This window comes from Aquarana catesbeiana, linkage group LG05 (assembly GCF_042186555.1).
Source record: "Aquarana catesbeiana isolate 2022-GZ linkage group LG05, ASM4218655v1, whole genome shotgun sequence".
Taxonomy (NCBI): Eukaryota; Metazoa; Chordata; class Amphibia; order Anura; family Ranidae; genus Aquarana; species Aquarana catesbeiana.
Window position 1 is genome coordinate 550,200,717 of NC_133328.1, and position 18,628 is coordinate 550,219,344.

At 43.9% G+C, this 18,628-nt stretch overlaps 1 protein-coding gene and 1 long non-coding RNA gene across 2 annotated transcripts in view; one reads left to right on the plus strand and one right to left on the minus strand.

Moving 5' to 3' along the window:
• Window positions 1-18,628, minus strand: part of TPD52 (tumor protein D52) — a 343,871-nt gene that overhangs the window by 85,863 nt on the left and 239,380 nt on the right. The window lies entirely within an intron of this gene.
• Window positions 13,884-18,036, plus strand: LOC141146084 (uncharacterized). Its single transcript, XR_012244722.1, has 2 exons — window positions 13,884-14,189; window positions 17,729-18,036. It is a non-coding gene; the product is annotated as an uncharacterized lncRNA (long non-coding RNA).

The window sequence follows — 18,628 nt, forward strand, 5'->3', positions numbered from 1 at the left end:
TCTTGTAGAGCGGGAGAATTATCGTTTTATCTCTGGAGTTGATCCCCCTTTTAATGCATGCCAATATTCTGTTTGCTTTATTAGCAGCAGCTTGGCATTGCATGCCATTGCTGAGCCTATCATCTACTAGGACCCCCAGGTCCTTTTCCATCCTAGATTCCCCCAGAGGTTCTCCCCCCAGTGTATAGATTGCATTCATATTTTTGCCACCCAAATGCATTATTTTGCATTTTTCTACATTGAACGTCATTTGCCATGTAGTCGCCCACCCCATTAATTTGTTCAGGTCTTTTTGCAAGATTTCCACATCCTGCGGAGAAGTTATTGCCCTGCTTAGCTTAGAATCGTCTGCAAATACAGAGATGGAACTGTTTATCCCATCCTCCAGGTCGTTTATGAACAAATTAAATAGGATTGGTCCCAGCACAGAACCCCGGGGAACCCCACTACCCACCCCTGACCATTCTGAGTACTCCCCATTTATCACCACCCTCTGAACAAGCCCTTGTAGCCAGTTTTCAATCCATGTACTCACCCTATGGTCCATACCAACGCACCTTATTTTGTACAGTAAACGTTTATGGGGAACTGTGTCAAATGCTTTTGCAAAATCCAGATACACCACGTCTACGGGCCTTCCTTTATCTAGATGGCAACTCACCTCCAGGTGAGGATGGAGCTGGATCCCTGAGACAGGTGAGCGTCTGTTTAATAAAAGTCAGCAGCTACAATTTTTGTAGTTGCTGGCCTTTACTTTTTTTAAATCTGGCTAAAGCTTCTCTATAATGACTGACCCAGAACAAGCATTCAACCACAAACTCAGAACCTCCTAACCTGCATATCTGTCCCAGATCAGTGACTCACAATTGTGTGTGTGTATAATAATACACAGCTATAAAAAAAAAAAAAAAAAAAAAAAAAAGGGCCTGGAGAACCTTCTGACCTTCCCATGGTAGATCGGAACATGTAGGAAAGACAGTGTTTAGTAGAAGGAGAAATCATGATGGTTCCTAAGTGTCACACTTTCCCATTTTCCCATGTTAATATTATCAGGCTTGTACAAGTGCCAATGGATTGTATGTATGTATAATACACAGCTAAAAAAAAAAGCGATATTTTTATCAATTACAGGTGCAGTGTATGGTCCACAGTGACATATATTTTGCAAAAGCATACATGACCACAAGCGGTATGACACCCTATTGCACAAAAAAGCAAAACTCTTAAAGCAAATCTACAGTAATGACTTCCATATTTAAAATGGACGGATTGCCTTTAAAAGCAAAGCTCTTGCACCATTGCGCAGGCAGTACTACTGACAAAGCAGGTCTCATGAAGCCTTGTTCTTTTAAGTCCGGTCTGATGTCAATGGATGCAGCTGTGACTAGATGGCTGTTTGCTGTACTGTGGGTCCCCAGTTTAGATATAATAGGATGACAATATATTAAGTATTATAGTGATCACTGTGGCCTCTTCCATCCCCTCTCCCCCTGCACGCATTCCCTTGCTCCTAACTTCGACCCTGGGAACATTGCAAGCACAGACTTAGGTCAATAAGAAACACTGGCCAGCACAATAGGCCTCGCCTCAAACAGTGCTGTTGACAGACACCAGCACAAAGCAAGTGAATAGAGTCCCCCTCAGTTCTCACACAGAGCGAAGAATGAGTCAGTGTACTGCCGCTTTGCTGCCCTGTTTGTACAGTGTATACAGCTTTTGTCCTCCGTCACTGTTTCCAGCTCAATGGGGGCAAGAGAGCCGGGGAAGTGCAGGCGGAAGAATGACTCCTCCTCACTCCTGTACTGTGTGTCAATTGCTGAAAAGAACGGCTCAACCCAAAGCTTAAAGTTAATGGTAAAAGTTTACTGGCGGTCGTTTAAGTAAATAAATCACAGGGAAATGGAGATGAAGGAAGTGAGAGACATCACTCGCACAGGGATACAGAAAATCCTTCAACTGTCCTTTTATCAAGACCTAAATCATTCAGGATTTCCCAGAAGAGTCTGCAATGCTGGCCACACACATCTGACAGTTATTTCATTGGATTGAAACTTTCACATATAACCATGCATGAATGCATTCATTCCTTATAAAGCCACGTGACTTTTTGCTAAAGCGATTTAACAAAACAAAATAAAAAAAAAAAAAATTTCCCATGCACTATTAAAAACAAATTAGTGTATTTTATAGGACTGAATAGTCACACATAACAAACACTCAATAGGATCATCAATTACCAACTGCACAGGACTGAAATTTAACCATACATGCTAAAATGATTGGATAATTACATTAAAAAAAAATGATCAAGATGTCAAAACTTCACAGATGAGAAGATAGGCCCCATTTAAACAGGGCAGAATATGTTTTCTGATCAGCAGGGGTTCTTGAGCTGATCTCCTGCTTATTAGAGCAGAGCGGGCAAATGGCACATCCATGTCCCCTCAGTTTCTACGGAGCCTGCTCTGCTCTATGGGTGGCTGGGAGTAAATGGACTCTACTGTCCCTTTACACCTGGCTACCTCCGATCCTTCTAAATCAGGGGTCTCAAACTGGCGGCCCTCCAGCTGTTGCAAAACTACAAGTCCCATGAGGCATTGTAAGGCTGACAGTTACAAGCATGACTCCCACAGGCATGATGGGACTTGTAGTTTCGCAACATATGGAGGGCCGCAAGCAGGGCTGGACTGGGACAATAATTTGGCCCTGGACTTCATACAGACCGGCCCACTTTACTCCAAACACCTGGTGTTGGCACTTCAATCATCACGGCACCATGGTTGATATGGTGTCAGGATGATTGATGTGCATAATTTCTATTATCACATTGTATAAAATAAAATTCAACTCAGCATAATGCAGAACCAGTGGGAGCCCTGAGCGTGTCACTTGTCACTGTCGCACCGGTGCTCTGCATTTACTAGCCTGATCGGTTCCCGCTGGCGGCTCCTAATTCAGATTGATGACAAGCCTGGACTCTTGCACAGTGTCTCAATGCCTTTCACCCTACTCCCTTTGTCAGTAACATTCCTTTAGTGGAATAAAAAGTTGTTTTAATGCTACACTTAGTTGGCGCTCTGTATCTCTCTCTCTCTCCTCCCCATCACTGAAACCAGCCCACTGAGCCATCGGCCCACCGGGAAACTCCCTGTAGTCCCGATGGCCAGTACATGCCTGGCCGCCAGTTTGAGACCCCTGTTCTAAATGGAAGAGGACAGATCCCTCTTTGTTTTTTTTTTTTTTTGTTTTTTTTTTAGTAGACCCGATCAGACCCAGAAATAGGTGGGTGTAAATGGACACAAGTCTGTTTACACCTGACTGTCCATAGGAATGCATTGACCATCTGATCAGATCCACCTGAAAAACTGACAGGGAGGCCTGATCGGAATGCTCATCTAAAAGGGGCCTCAAGGTGAAACGTTTCTACTCAAAAGAGAACTAAAGGATTGGGTCAAATCATATTGAAAAAGAAAAGAATTCTGATGTGTTTATTGTATACAGAGGTATGCACAGCCCAAAGCGCAAACATATGTGTGTATATGAATGACAATGACAAAAAAAACTATGGTGAAGGTGTTGGCGCTATAAATCAAACTTGTAGAATTCAATATAAAAGTCAATAGATAAGAATCATAAGTAAATCAAACTTATTTATCAGATTTTCTGCTGATTTTTTCCTTCAGATTTACCAAAACCATATAATATGAGGTCAAACCTTAGGAGTTTCAATTTGTGTGCAATCAGGCAGGCCCTTGCACTACATGATTTTGGTAAATCTGAAGACAAAAATCAACAGAAAATCCGATAGTGTGTATGGGGCTTTAAAGTCCAAATGTGACAATCCCAACACCATAAATAAATGGATTCTTCTGGTTTAAAAATGTTTCAAATAAAAACTTCACCGCGAGTGCTCAGTAGGTAGATGGCATTTTACCAGAAGTGTCTGACCACTTTTTAAGGTAGGTCAAAATGTGCTTTATTGAATAAACCAGTGATGGATACAACATCTCTCCACTGTGGGACCTCCACTGTCAGAAACCGAGGATATGGGAATAGATTTCACCAAGGACACAAAAGAGCTCTTATGGTGTAGTATGTTTTATAAAAAAATCGGTTTAAAAAATTACAACATTTTGCACTCGTATGTGACTGTGCCAATTCTGGCACCAAGGTGTCTACAGCATGTGCGGATGTATATATCAGACTCGTGGCGGCGTGTGATCCACACCTCGTTCTGGATATAATAGATTTATTGGATGTCACATAAGGCACCCAGAAATGATGAATCCCCGCGCCCCAGCGAGTTTGGGGTAGAGGAACTTGCCTTGCCTGCACAGAGTTCTGACTAAGGATGAGCTCCAGCGTGTTCGCAAACATCACATGCAAAGCCTGCCAGGAAGTCAGCATTGCGGAGCGCTAATCACAAGCAGTGAGACATTGTCCCGATGTGCAGCTGCAGAGATCGGTAAATGTCTCACTGCCTGTGATTAGCGCTGTGCAGTGCCGACTTCCTGGCGGATTTTGCACGTGCTGTTTGCGAACACGCCTGAGCTCATCCTTAGTCCTGACATCAACCAGATAGAACAACTTTGGGATAAATTAGAGCGCAGACTGTGAGCCAGGCCTTCTCTCCAACACCAGTGCCTGACCTCACAAATGCGCTTCTGGAAGAATGGTCAAACATTTCCATAGACACACTCCTAAACCTTGTGGACAGCCTTCCCAGAAGAGTTGAAGCTGTTGTAGCCATAAAGGATGGGCCAACTCAATATTGAACCGTACGGCCAGGGATGCCATTAAATAGTTGCCGCCCGCCCACCGACGGCGGGGCCGTGCGGCTCTCATTCTGGGACGAGGTCATATGGCGGCGTTCCAGAGCGGACGCTCTCACGCACCCGCGCCGTGTTGCTAGGACACGGCGTGACCCCGATCTCTGTAAAGAGCCACGTCCGCGGCTCTTTAAAAATGTGATCGGCTGTGATTGGTCACATGTAAACATGGAGATGCCGGTAATCGGCGCTCCTTGCCTTACACTGACAGAGTGTGTGGTGAGGAGAGACGATCAGTGACATCTCCAAGTAGGGGGACATCTACACATGTAAACAGGGCACTGATCATCATTACAATATAGCGTCGACAGTGTCACCAATCAGTGCCCATAATTGCCCACCAGGACCAGCAATCATTGCCCACAAGTGCCAATCAGTGCCCACAAGTGCTAACAGTGCCCATTAGCGATGCCAGTCAGTGCTGGCCATCAGTGCTGGCCATCAATTACCATCGCTGCTGTCGATCAATGCCCAGTGTTGCCCATCAGTACCGCCTAATCATGCCACCTATCAGTGCGACATATTAGTGCCGCCTCATCAGTGCCCATGAATGCCACCTCATCAATGCCCACCAGTTCAGCCTATCAGTGCCCATCAGTGCAGTTGAAAAATAACTTAGCTACAAAATTTACTGACAGAAACTAAGTAAAACACTTATATTTGTTTTCAAAATTATTTTTTTTTTTAGTAAAAAATAAAAAAAACCAGCAGTGATTAAATACCACCAAAAGCTCTATTTGTGTGAAGGAAATGATAAAAAAAAATTGTTTAGGTACAGTGTAGCATAACCGGGCAATTGTCATTCAATGTGTGACAGCGCTGAAAGCTGAAAAATGGCCTGGGCAGGAAGGGGGTGTAAGGGCCCTGTAGGCAAGTGGTTAAAGTTCATGTGTCCCAATACTTTTGGTAATCTAGTGCATTTTACTGTCCCTAGAGTACCTGTTAGTGAAACCACTACACAGAAAGATTACCAAAAAATATATGGAGATATTCATTAAACTAATTTTACACATCTTTGAGTAAAGGCTTAAGCACTAAACATTTTTATTTCCAGAAATCATTGTTTCCAGGTCAAACTGGCAATTAGAAAAAGTCCCATGACTCTGCTACATTCTGTTAATAACCTCACCAAGGTAGACATGTGCAAAAGTACCTTACAGGATCTAAGGATCTTTGCAGCTTGGAAATGTGTGGCTGTTTATGTCACTTATTCTATGTTAACTCCTTGGGATATGCTTGGTGAACAGATTCAAGATAGTCATATTACTCAAAGACTATCTGCTTATGTGTTTATACAGGAGGCTACTTCCATGGATCAAGTATAGATGACATCATCCATAGTTGTGATGACATATACTGTACCAATTTTGTTCTGCATATAGAGGTGTGATGGTAAATTTTGATGAACGCTTTCTATAAATGTTACAAGTTATGCCTCAGATACCAGAGGCCCTACCAAACAAAATGCTGGACTTTAGGTGGTTATACTGAGATGATGCCTGCCTCATCCCGGTACCATTTTGTTAGAGTCGGCGGTCGGCTCTCTTGGAAAAGCAATCTTAGCGGCTAACTAGCCACTGGACTGCTTTTACAAGCAGCAGGAGAGGACGTCCCTCCCCTCCCGACACCTTTTGTGGCATGCTTAGGCTCTCCCGTCCCAATGGAACAAGTGTCTGCCGACTGGTCAGACAGCTGAACAAAGCTGGTGTTCTGCCAAAATAGCCAATTCATCGAGATCTCCAATTATGTCACTTCTGGTTACTAAGCATCAGTAATTGGAGATTTAGATGAGTTGCTGTTTTGACACAACACCGGCAAGTGTGTACTCTCCAGTACACAGTGACTAAGTCAAAAAAAAAAGTTGTCGCCGCCTTGGAGGTGGCCATGTTGTTGGTTAGTATCGGGCAGACTAACAATGTCCACTTATAATATCGTGTACCGGAGTGTACACGCTTTCTGGTGTTGTGTAAAAACAGCAACTCATCTAAATCTCCAATTACTGAGGCTCCACAGTAAATCGGGAAGTGATGCGACTGGAGATCTCGATGAATTGGCTATTTTGACAGAACTCCGGGCTCAGCTTTGATCAAGTCTCTGCTATGGTAGCTGGTAGATCTGACATCACTTACGGTTTACCTGGCTGTCAACTGCCATTTAAAAAAAAATATATATAGACCCAGATCTCTCCCTAAAGGCTACCTTTTAGATGCCTATTGCTGTCACAAGGATGTTTATATTTCTTGTGACAGCAATAAAAGTGATAAAAAAAAAAAGTTAAAAAGCAACAGTGTAAAAAAATTCATTAGTAATTAACCACTTGCCGACTAGTCGCTGCGAATATACTGTGGCAGGGCGGCTCTATTGTACGAATCGCCGTACTGGAAAGATGCTTTGTGTAGTAGATGCACGCAGCGCCAGAGCCGATGCGTGTGGCCGGCGGCCGCAATGCCCGCCGGCCACCCGCTATCGGTCCACAGAGAGGGAGAACGGGGGATCTGCCTGTGTAGTGATCGCTCTATACTCCCAGTCAATCCACTAGCCCCCCCGAACCCCCACTTTCTGGGGTCCCCTGATGATGATCTTGGCTCCTCCTCTTCTTGTTGTGCCCCCTACAGGAAGCCGCTTCCTATGGGGGTGCAACTGCAGATTTGCTCCCAAGACAGGCTGTGTGCATCAATAGACAAACACAGTGTAGCTTAGCCCCGCCCTCCACACAGGATTTGATTAACAGTAGCAGCAGCCAATGGCTCTCGCTGCTGCCTATGTGTCCCTGTGAGGAGAGCAAGAGAGAGCAGCACATGGGCACAGTGCTGAATGATAGGACTCAGGCAAGTATTTATGGAGGTGAAGGGTCAATACAGATGCAGGGCATTTTTTACCTTCATGCAGGGAATGCATGAAGGTAAAAAATGTCCTGCCTTTAGAACCACTCTAACAAATATGACAATATGTTCAAATAATAAAATGCATCTTCCTTTAAAGGCAAAATAATGAAATAAGGAAGGCACGCATCATCACATGTGAGTGCAGCATTATCTCAAATGGCAGTGCAGAGATCACTTGCTAACATGAAGGAGCCAATAGCCATTTCATGTTATAATTAATGGCAATATCATTTTTAAATCAAATGCAGTCAGATTTTAAGCCAATATCTATTTGCAGACAGTATAAGGCTTGGGCCGTGTGACCCATGTTATGGGATATTCCACGGGGAGCCCTAATTTCACTTTTCAAACCAATAACCATTCCTCAGTTTTAAATGCAACATGTGATTAAAGAGAGCAATACCAGACAGTCCACAGAAGCTCAAGAGCCACCACAGGATAGAAAGAGTTAACCCATTCTCCGAAAGCATTAATGAGGATTTCTAAAGGAAAAGCATCCTGGCAGACACCGTGGCACCATCCATATTGTTTGGGCAAAAGAAGAAGCCGAGGGAATTATAAAGTTAGAAATACTGTACTCTGAAGAACAACTTTCCTTAACCTCAATGCTCTGCATACTGAATCCTGAAACAGACTGAAGAAGAATACCAGGCTGTCTCTTCAGTTGCGTCTTCCAAAACACAAAGAGCCAAAAGTCTGCTGCTGACTGCATTTTAGACATCTAAACCATACGTAAAAATGTTGGCTTGAATGTCAAATCCTGCATTAGCGGTTAATAAAGAAAACACAAATCGGTACCCTGTGGCCAGTTGGTTTGAGGTTGCTTCAAACCTTTCTACTTCCTAATTCAGTCATTTTTAAAGGGACAAGTTATCCAGAAGTCAGGTTTTACTTAGAAGTGGATACCGGTGGGCTGAGACAGCTCCTGGCTTATTTGTCTTGGACACGCTAATAGCAAATTCCGTAATTCCTGGATCTGTTCCTATCTGCCTGGGTGTGTTAGGTGTTTTACACCTTTGCATGTTCCAACAGCGCTTGTATTTTCCACACTATAGGTGGCCCAGTCACACCAGCCTGCATGTGTTATACTCCATATAGCGCATGCGCAGTGACATACATTGTTATGGATGGTGTGATGCACTGTTACAACACATCATACTGGTTGACATTTCATTAAACTCTCTGCAGAATTTTGCAATGTGCTGTAACATGCATAGAGGTGCAGTAAGGTGAAACGTGCTGCATAAAGATACAAACATGTTGCTTTTTTTTACAAAACGCACACAACTACACATGTATGGTTGTGAACAGGGCACATATAAAACAACTGTTTTTGATGTGTCCTTGCATTCATTCTGTGTCGTTCTATGCAGAACAATGTAATTCAACGGACGTGGCATAGACAAGCCGTAAAACAAAATCGAACAGGGAGTGTGAGAAACCATCATAATGACGGCAGCAGCAGTGCAAACCCAGGCATCAAATGCTGAGCTCCCGTGAGATGAGTCTGTTGGTTGATTTAAATCCCTAGCATCTGAAAAAACTGATCAATTCCTTTTTGGTGGACTGACCATTTCAAGGAAAGAGAAATAAAAGCAACAGGCGGGTTTCCAAAAATGTTAATTGCCTGGCTTTCAAAATGATCCTGTAAATACATTATATTATAAATCACAGACACAGAACAGGAGTTCACTGGTTGAATGCTTCTTCTTGGCCAAGCCTGCTTGCATTCAAATGGAAAGGATCAGCACAAGAGCCAGGTAACAAACATTTTAGAATGAGAGGTCAAGAATGGCAGCAAGCATCTTTCTCTTAGTACAGGGGGTCCCCAGGTTACGAACAAGATAGGGACTGTAGGTTTGTTCTTAAGTCGAATTTGTTTGTAAGTCGGAACAGTACCTTTTTTTCAGTGCACATCCAGTCTTTTATTTATTTTTGTATAATTTTTTTATTTTTAATATTATTTTTCTTATTCTTTACTTTAATTACTTCTTTTTTATTTTATTAATTTAATTATTACTGTATTTCTTATTTTTTTTAATTTTTATCAATTTTTTTTCATTTAAACTTTATTGCTATCACACAGGAGAAAACAATTCCCTGTGTGATAGCAATTGGAGGTGACAGGTTCTCTTTATTGACCCTGTCACCTCCAAAACAGGAGTCCCAGCACTGTGCTAGATTTCCACAGCACAGCACAGCTCTCCCCTCTCACTGTTTACATGGCAGCAGGGACAGGAGACACCAGAGAGAGGGGAGCTGATGTGTGATGGCACAACAGGGAGATGGATGGATGGAGACAGCAGCAGTGTCTGTGATCCGAGTCCGGGCAGGCCGGCCGGCCGGTTGGCCGGCCGCAGTGCACCTCGGCGGGGCAGCGGCGCAGGAAAGACCGGGGATCCTGGAGGCTTCACTAGGCCGCACTAGGCCGCTTCCACGACGGGCAGTTTTAGCGGCCTGGCAGGCCACCGGACCGTACCAGGCCTGTGGATGGGCAGGCCAGGAACGGAGGAACGGCTCAGTCAAGCAAGGAGAGGAAGATTCAGCCGGCAGTGACGTCATTCGGGCCCCGTTCGTAAGTAGGAGTTGTTCGCAACTCGGATGTTCGTAAGTCGGGGACCCCCTGTAGAGGTTTCTTGTCGGGGCTAGACAGACCTGGGCCTTAGTTAGTCTGCATGCCAAAAATTGCTGGTAGCCAACCATTATAAAATCTCTACTGGCTGTTGCCAAGAGAAGCAAGAGTTTGTGAAAATAGAAAAAAAAAAAAAAAAAAAAAGGTAGCCTCACTACTTTGAGATTACACTAGCTTAGGCCTCATGCACACAAACAATTAGTAGGTCCTGTGTGCTGATGGTGTAAAATCCCCAATACTTTCTGGGGGCTGTGGAACAGCATATCAATGTTTTTCATTGCATAGTTTGCTGGAAAGGGTGTATAGCAGTATGCAGAGGGTTCATCCAGAATTCGTAGTGTGGAACCGCATATGTCACGTACAGCAGCCAATGCAAGTTAATGGCTGTACACGGTTATGCTTGAGTAAATCCCCCTGTTCTAGTCCCTAGTTCTTAGTACTTACGTGCAAGAGATACATGGGGAATACAGAGCAGTTGAAATTTCACAGAAAGACACCCCTGCAATAGACTGGAGTGTCTCTATTACCAACTGGGCCACTGTACATTCCCCAGGAATGTTTTTAGGACAATAACATCACGCAGTGATGCGGAAGACAGAGGTAAGTGAAGTATAAATCTAACCTTTTCTGTACACGTTCCTTTTGCACATGCATTTTTTTTTTCCCTTCATTACACGGGGTGTCTTCACATTATAAGCAGACCTTGCAATGTACTGAAAGGCCTGCTTTTAATGTAATTTGTTAAATGTAGTATAAGTATCTGAATGTGACGAATGTGCATTAGGAGTCTAGGAGCAAATCAATTTATGTGCAGATGAGAAGCGTACTGATAGGAGGGGAAAGCAGAGTGGCAGAGACAAGCTCATCATTGTGATGCCTCTCCCATTACTGTCCCATTCACAGGCAGGTCTAGTACAGCCTGAACTGGGTTGAATGATGTAGGCCATCAGACTGAGGACATCTAGTGGCAGAAAAGAAATACTGTAAAAGGACACATCTTGAAAAGAGAAAAATGTAACAAAAAGCTGCCTTTTTTATTTTATCTTTTAATGGGATATTCATTTTTATCTTTTGAACTGGTAGTAAACTTTCATTTGTGATTTATACCTACAGGTAAGCTTTTAATAAGGCTTACCTGTAGGTAAAATAAATATCTCCTAAAACGTGCACCATTCCGGAGATATTCAGGCAAGCAGCAGCTGTGTGCCGTGGCCAAGTCTCTGCGTGCATGCGTGGGAGTAACGTCATGATGGCTCGTCCAGTTAGGCAGCCAGAGTCCTCGAAACCTGGAAGGAAGACCGAGTGAAGATAGAAGCGCTTGCAGAGGTGACAGCGCACCGTTGGAGGGCTTCGTTTCAAGGTAATTTGTTTTTTTATTTGCATACTAGCACTAAGGATGAGCTCCGGCGCGTTCGCCAGCTGCACATGCCGGGCCTGCCAGGAAGTCGGCACTGCACAGCGCTAATCACAAGCAGTGAGATATTTCCCGATGTGCGGCTGCAGAGAGCGGGAAATGTCTCACTGCCTGTGATTAGCGCAGCGCATTGCCGACTTCCTGGCGGGCCCGGCACATGCAGCTGGCGAACACGCCGGAGCTCATCCTTGCTTTGCAGGAGAACAGTTTTTCTTTTTTCCACCTGACTTCACTACCACTTTAATGGGATAATCATTTTTATCTCTTTTTTGTTTACTGGAATTCTGCTTTAGGACAAACATACAACTCAAATGCCACAGTGCAAGAAATAAAGATGAAGTACTGTATTTATTGGCGTATAACACTCACATCACCATGAAAATTGGGTGCAAATAGTGCGTGTGTGTTATACGCCAATACTTCAGTTTTAGCTGCCTCGGAGGGGACAGGGAGGGGGGGCAGGACGAGCGCCGTCAGATTACATGCAGTGAGAATCACCTGTTTACTTGGCGGCCTCTGTAATAGGAACTCCTGTCTCCTGGGCCGCCATTGGACCACTGTTCTGTCTATCATAGGAGATTCTCACTGTATGTAATCTGTCGGCGCTCGTCCCGCCCCCCTCCCTGTCCCCTCTGGGCTGCAGATGGGCATCGATCAGGCTGCACTGATGGCAATGGTGAGGCTGCTGCATTGATGGCAATGGTGAGGCTGCACTGATGTGGACTGATGAGGCTGCATTGATGGCACTTGTGAGGCTGCAGATGGGCATTGATCAGGCTGCATTGATGGCATTGGTGAGGCTGCAGATGGGCACTGACCCTTATTTTACTTCAAAGTTCCTTATTTAAAATTTAAGTTTTTTTCCTGAAACTTCCCTCTTAAAATGAATGTGCGTGTTATACGCCTGTGCGTGTTATACGCCGATAAATACGGTAGTTAATCCAATAAATGCATTCTTGTAATTTTCCAATCTTAGGGCATACCAATGGGTTCAAAGCCTTCCTCCTGAGCAGAACTTACTCACATTTCCTTTGCTACTCCACCGCCAAATACAAAGAAAATACCCAGTACTACACAATCACGTGAAATGTGACTCCCTCATGTTTCTTGTTTGAGATACAGTTTGTGTTTAAGTTCACTTTTAAAAAAATAAATAAAATAATAATAATAATAATAATAATAATAATAATAATAATAATAATAATAATAAATAAAAGAAATCTTTTTGCAGGTAAAAAAATTAAAAATATGCATTTATTTTTTATATGGAACCTGCAAAGCATTGCACCTATGATCAGCAGATCATGCGTGATATGCAGGGCTCTTGCAGACTGTGTGTAAGCTGTGCGCTCGTACCTCCTACGAGTATTCAGTTACAAACTGACAGGAACTTTCAATGAACTACCACAGCGCTCAACAGTTGTAGTTTCCCATCCACAATGAGTGAAGCGGCTGGGTGGACGTAGCCCTGCACAGCTAGGTCTCTTTTGAACTGTGGCAGCAGACAGGGGAAGAAGATCCCCGGTCTGCTGTCACAGCAGGGATCAGGGGGGCATGAGGGCAGCTGCAGCACTAACAGGTAACACCCTGAATACGGACGTAACATGTTAGTAAAAGGTAAACTTATTCTTTAAAGCAGCGCTAAAAAGGCACTATACTTACTTCCTTTTTAACAATCTCTCACCGGCAACATCACCCTCGGTGGTGGTCTGCCGGCATCTCCATTGGCTGGTGCAGGATGACATAACTTCTGCGTATGAGCAGGAGCCACTCATCCCGTCACACAGGGACCGTACCAGCAATCTAAGCTAAGCTGTACATGCAAAGCTCAGTTTACATGCCACAGAAGACTGTTCGCACTCTTTTGTTAAATGCCTTCAGTTCCGCTTTAATGGCTGGTCCATCACGGTCATACAAAAAGTAAAGGGTAGGCGAGGATCTGCCGCTGGGGATGAGAGCAATGAAGTATACATGTTGCTTAGTCCTGCATGTGTAAAGCACCGGTTTGCTTTATAAAATTCATAACATCTATAAAACGCCATCAAAAATTGTAAAAATGTGGCACCTGTCATAAAGCAACCCTTTATCGCACACGTGTGCTGGAAAAATAACTCGTTAAGACAGGGCAGCCAAAGTTGAAACCCTGTAAACAAACCAGAAAACAAGCAGGCGACAGACGCTCTAATCAGGAACATGTTCTATTCTGTTAGGAAACTCGGGAAAGAATCAGTCAGGGTTCAGCCTGCTGTCAGCAACCTCTCAGGAAAAATTAACTTGAAGAATCAGTGTCACGGGTTTCACAACAAACAAGCCTCCGGAGGATTACAGCGCTGCTTGTTGCAGAACGGCTGCTTTGTACCTTGGCACACAATACAAAGGGTGAGAAGGAGAAGTGCCATAGGACTCGCTGGAGACGTGCAGCAGCTGCGGTATGTGCTAACCAACATAGGTAGCTCTGTCTCAAAAACCTGAGCCAAAGATGTATTAACCGCTGTCAATATTAAATGTACACAGTCCGCGCTGAAAGATCTTGTACGCTATTTATTTAGCAACCCTGTGCAGTGCAAAAATAACTTTCCTGCATGCTGATTGCCATACAGTGAAAGTGTCGATGATAACAAGTCCTGGCTGTAATGTGTGTAGGTGCCCTCCTCCTAACCTTACAACAAAACAGGGCTTTAAAGTTAACCTGTTCTCCATTTTAAAGTGTATGTAAAGGCTAAACTTTTTTCTTTTTGCTTTGGAAAGAGTAGAGTTTTGGATTTTGATACACTAAGATTTTAAAGGCCAACTTCACCTTATGCAAAAAATAAATAAAAAGCACCCATATTTTCTTGCCTTTGTGCCTGAAAAGCATTGCAAGCCCAATCAGTGGATTGTGAAGGCAAAGCTCTGGCTCCAACAGAGTATTCCCAGCTACAGGTCCACACCAATGTACTGTACACACCTTCACTTATGGTGCTGGAGGAATTATCAATGTACTACAAGTGTTACTAAACTCACAACAGTAAAATCAATCTGTATATGCAGTAAAGCATGCTTATTATACTGTGGAACCTAAGGGGTTAATCCTCTGCATTATGTAAAAAGGCAGTTTGATCCTGTCTTCTCTGTTCCCCCCCTTCTTCCACAGTCCCCAATCCATCTCTTGATAAAACAAAGGCTAGTGGACATGCTCAGTTTGGTGTCTATTGCTAGAGTGTTTTTTTTTTCTTGGGAGAGTGCATGTGACCAGCACAGGGCCAATCAGCACTGTCCAGACGGAGGGTCAGGGGATCTACAGCCCAATGGGACAGTCAGAGGAGAATGAGAACTCCTCCTACAAGCTTTAACCAGACACTGATAGAAGTCACAAGACTGCCATATACTGCTGATGAGAAAACGTATTTAGCCGTTTATATTTACTAATATAATTTCATGTTCTGTGTACTGTGGGAGAACAGATATAGTGAATGCAGGGTCCTGGGTTTAGTAACACTTGAATGTCTTCACTCTTGTGCACCATTGAGAACTACGAGTCCCTCTGCTGGCTGTGACAGATGGGTCTTGTGTTTTTTTTTTATGCTTAGATTCCTGTGAATGATGTGGCAGAACAGGAAGGGTTAAGCACTCCCAGATTCTGTAAGGGTAAAGGGAATAGGGCACAACAGCAAACTGACCATGCTCTAAATACAGTATGGATGTAACAAGAAACAAGGTCATATAGGAAGGACATACACTATATTACCAACAGTATTGGGACACCTGCCTTTACACACACACATGAACTTTAATGGCGTCTTAGTCCGTAGGGTTCAATATTGAGTTGGCCCACCCTTTGCAGCTATAACAGCTTCAACTTTTCTGGGAAGGCTGTCCACAAGATTTAGGAGTGTGTCTATGGGAATGTTTGACCATTCTTCCAGAAGTGCATTTGTGAGGTCAGGCACTGACGTTGAACGAGAAGGCCTGGCTCTCTGCTCTAATTCATCCCAAAGGTGTTCTACTGGGTTGAGGTCAGGACTCTGTGCAGATCAGTCAAGTTCCTCCACCCCAAACTCTCTCATCCATGTCTTTATAGACCTTGCTTTGTGCACTGGTGCGCAGTCATGTTGGAACAGGAAGGGGCCATCCCCAAACTGTTCCCACAAGGTTGGGAGCATGAAATTGTCCAAAATGTTTGGGAATGCTGACGCCTTAAGAGTTCCCTTCACTGGTACTAAGGAGCCAAGCCCAACCCCTGAAAAACAACCCCAAACCATAATCCCCCCTCCGCCAAATGATTTGGACCAGTGCACAAAGCAAGGTCCATAGAGACATGGATGAGCGAGTTTGGAGTGGAGGAACTTGACTGGTCTGCACAGAGTCCTGACCTCAACCTGATAGAACACCTTTTGAATGAATTTGAGTGGCGACTGTGAGCCAGCCTCTGGTCCACATCGGTGTCTGACCTCACAAATGGAAGAATGGTCAAACATTCCCACAGACACACTCCTAAACCTTGTGCACAGACTTCCCAGAGTAATTGAAGTTGTTATAGCTGCAAAGGGTGGGCCAACTCAATAGTGAACCCTACAGACTAAGATGCCATTAAAGTTCATGTGCGTGTAAAGGCAGGCGTCCCAATACTTTTGGTATTATAATGCATCTTTTAAGGCCAGATTTAAATCTATGTGGTGTGGCAACGCATATCACATTTTGAATCACTGCATTTATTATGAATAGCACCCCAAAGACCATTCACTGCAAAAGACCACAACTGGGATGTTTTGTATAACAGAAGTCCATTGACTTCAACAGGCTGCCTTAAAGAGGAAGTAAACCCAGGTGGGTTTTACTTCCTCTTTATTTCCCTGCAAAAGGTAAAGCATAATGGGCTACTATGCATCGCATAGTAGCCCATTATGTGTCACTTACCTGAAACCGTTGTCCCCACTAGCAGGGAGCGTCCATCTCCACCCCTCTTCCTTCCGGGGCTGCGAACTCCGGCTCTGTGACTGGCCGGAGTCGCGTGACATCGCGCGTGCGCGCGAGAGCCACCAGTCACGGCATGACCCCTATTAGAATGAACGATGTGCCCTTTCTAAAGTGCGCGTGCGCCAATGACATCGGCACCTCGGGTCTTTCGTAAATAGGTTTAGGAGATATTTCAAGCACCTACAGGTAAGCCTTAATATAGGCTTACCTGTAGGTAAAAGTGGTTGTACAGGGTGTACAACCACTTTAAGCCCTGGTTCACATACATGCAGTGCTGAAAACGCATTGAATACTGAGCGTTTCCCACAATGCATTAAGAATTGCACTCCATTTATGCGATATGCCACAAGTGTCAATTTTCAATTAACCACTTGACCTTCTGAAGATTTACCCCCCTTTAATGACCAGGCCATTTTTTACTTTTTAGCACTGCATTACTTTAACCGACAATTGCACGATCGTGCAATGCTGTACACAAATTAAATGTATATACATTTTTTTCCCACAAATAGAGCTTTCAAAAATGTTGGTAAAATAAAAATCCCAAATAAGCGTATATTGATTGGTTTGCATTAAAGTTATAGTGTCTACAATTGTGAACCCTAACTAGGCTACGACTAACACAAAATGTGCACTAATGCACCACATAAAATGTATGTTGGCCCTAAAATGTATTCCTAAGGTCTGGTTCACACCATGCCCATGGAGCGGTGTTGGTCTACGTATAATATTAATACCGGCTTAACTTAAGGAACAATTGTGGTGTTTGCTATGTAAAAATGCAGCATTTATGCATTTCTATGAAACACAACTAATCGCACCATGGCCCAACACACTGCAGTGCATAGAGTTGAATGAACTCCGATTGCTCAGTTCTCAGTGCAAAGGCAGCGGGGGGACAAATGCAGCATTAGATTAATGCTGCATCCACTGTCAAGGCTGAGCACAGCCCTTCCTTCTCAAAGCTGGCTGCTCAGCTAACGGCTAATTAGCAGCTCCTTTCTCTCCACAGTGACTCGCCTGTTGATGATATCCTGCTCTTCAGTCCTGCCTACTTAAGCTGCCCAGCCCAGATGATCTCTGCCTTTGCCTTGGTCATATCTCTAGAGATGCTCTCCTGTGTTCCTGTTAAAGACTTGCTTGGCTGACATTCCTTCTGGCTCCAGATCCTGCTTGCTGTTCTACTACGCTCATCTCTGGCTCCCTGACATTTTGGCTTGTCTGGCTATCTGTTCCAGTTCCTGAACTCTGGCTATGTTTTGACTACGTTTCTGTTTACCTTTTTTTATTATGTTATTAAACAATTGTGATTTAACTGTACTTCTGTCTGAGTCTGATTCATGGTTTCTAACATCCACCTAGGTGAGTATGGTTTTTTTTTTTGTAAAACCTATACTTCTCTTTTAAGCCCAAGACCATTTTACTGAGGAACTAGAATCAGCCATATATAACATTTAGGAAAGCTGTGCTCCTAGCAAACAGCTAAATACAAAGTTTAATTGCCTATATGTAAGCTGTTTTAGCAGCCAAGCTTGTGATCCATGTCCCTAGCCAGACAGCATAGCCAATCCAGTGAGCTTACTTTTTCTACTGCAATTAAGATAAACCCAGGCAATTCAGATTTGGTATAAGAAAGCCAATGCAGACTCTACCTCCAATGGAAACCAAGATTTGCTGATAATTATTGATGCCACTCATCTAGGTGAGCCCTATTACTTTCCTGCAAGGTACGAAAAGAGATGTTTGTATGGTTTAGCCCACGTTCACATCGGGACTTTTTGACATGCGATTTGACATGTCAAATCGCCAGCTACTGCCAGCAACGGCCCCGTCCGAAATCGGTCGGCGCTGCACCGATTCCCAAAAGTAGTTCCTGTACTACCTTTGGCCACTTCGGAGGCGATTTCAATAG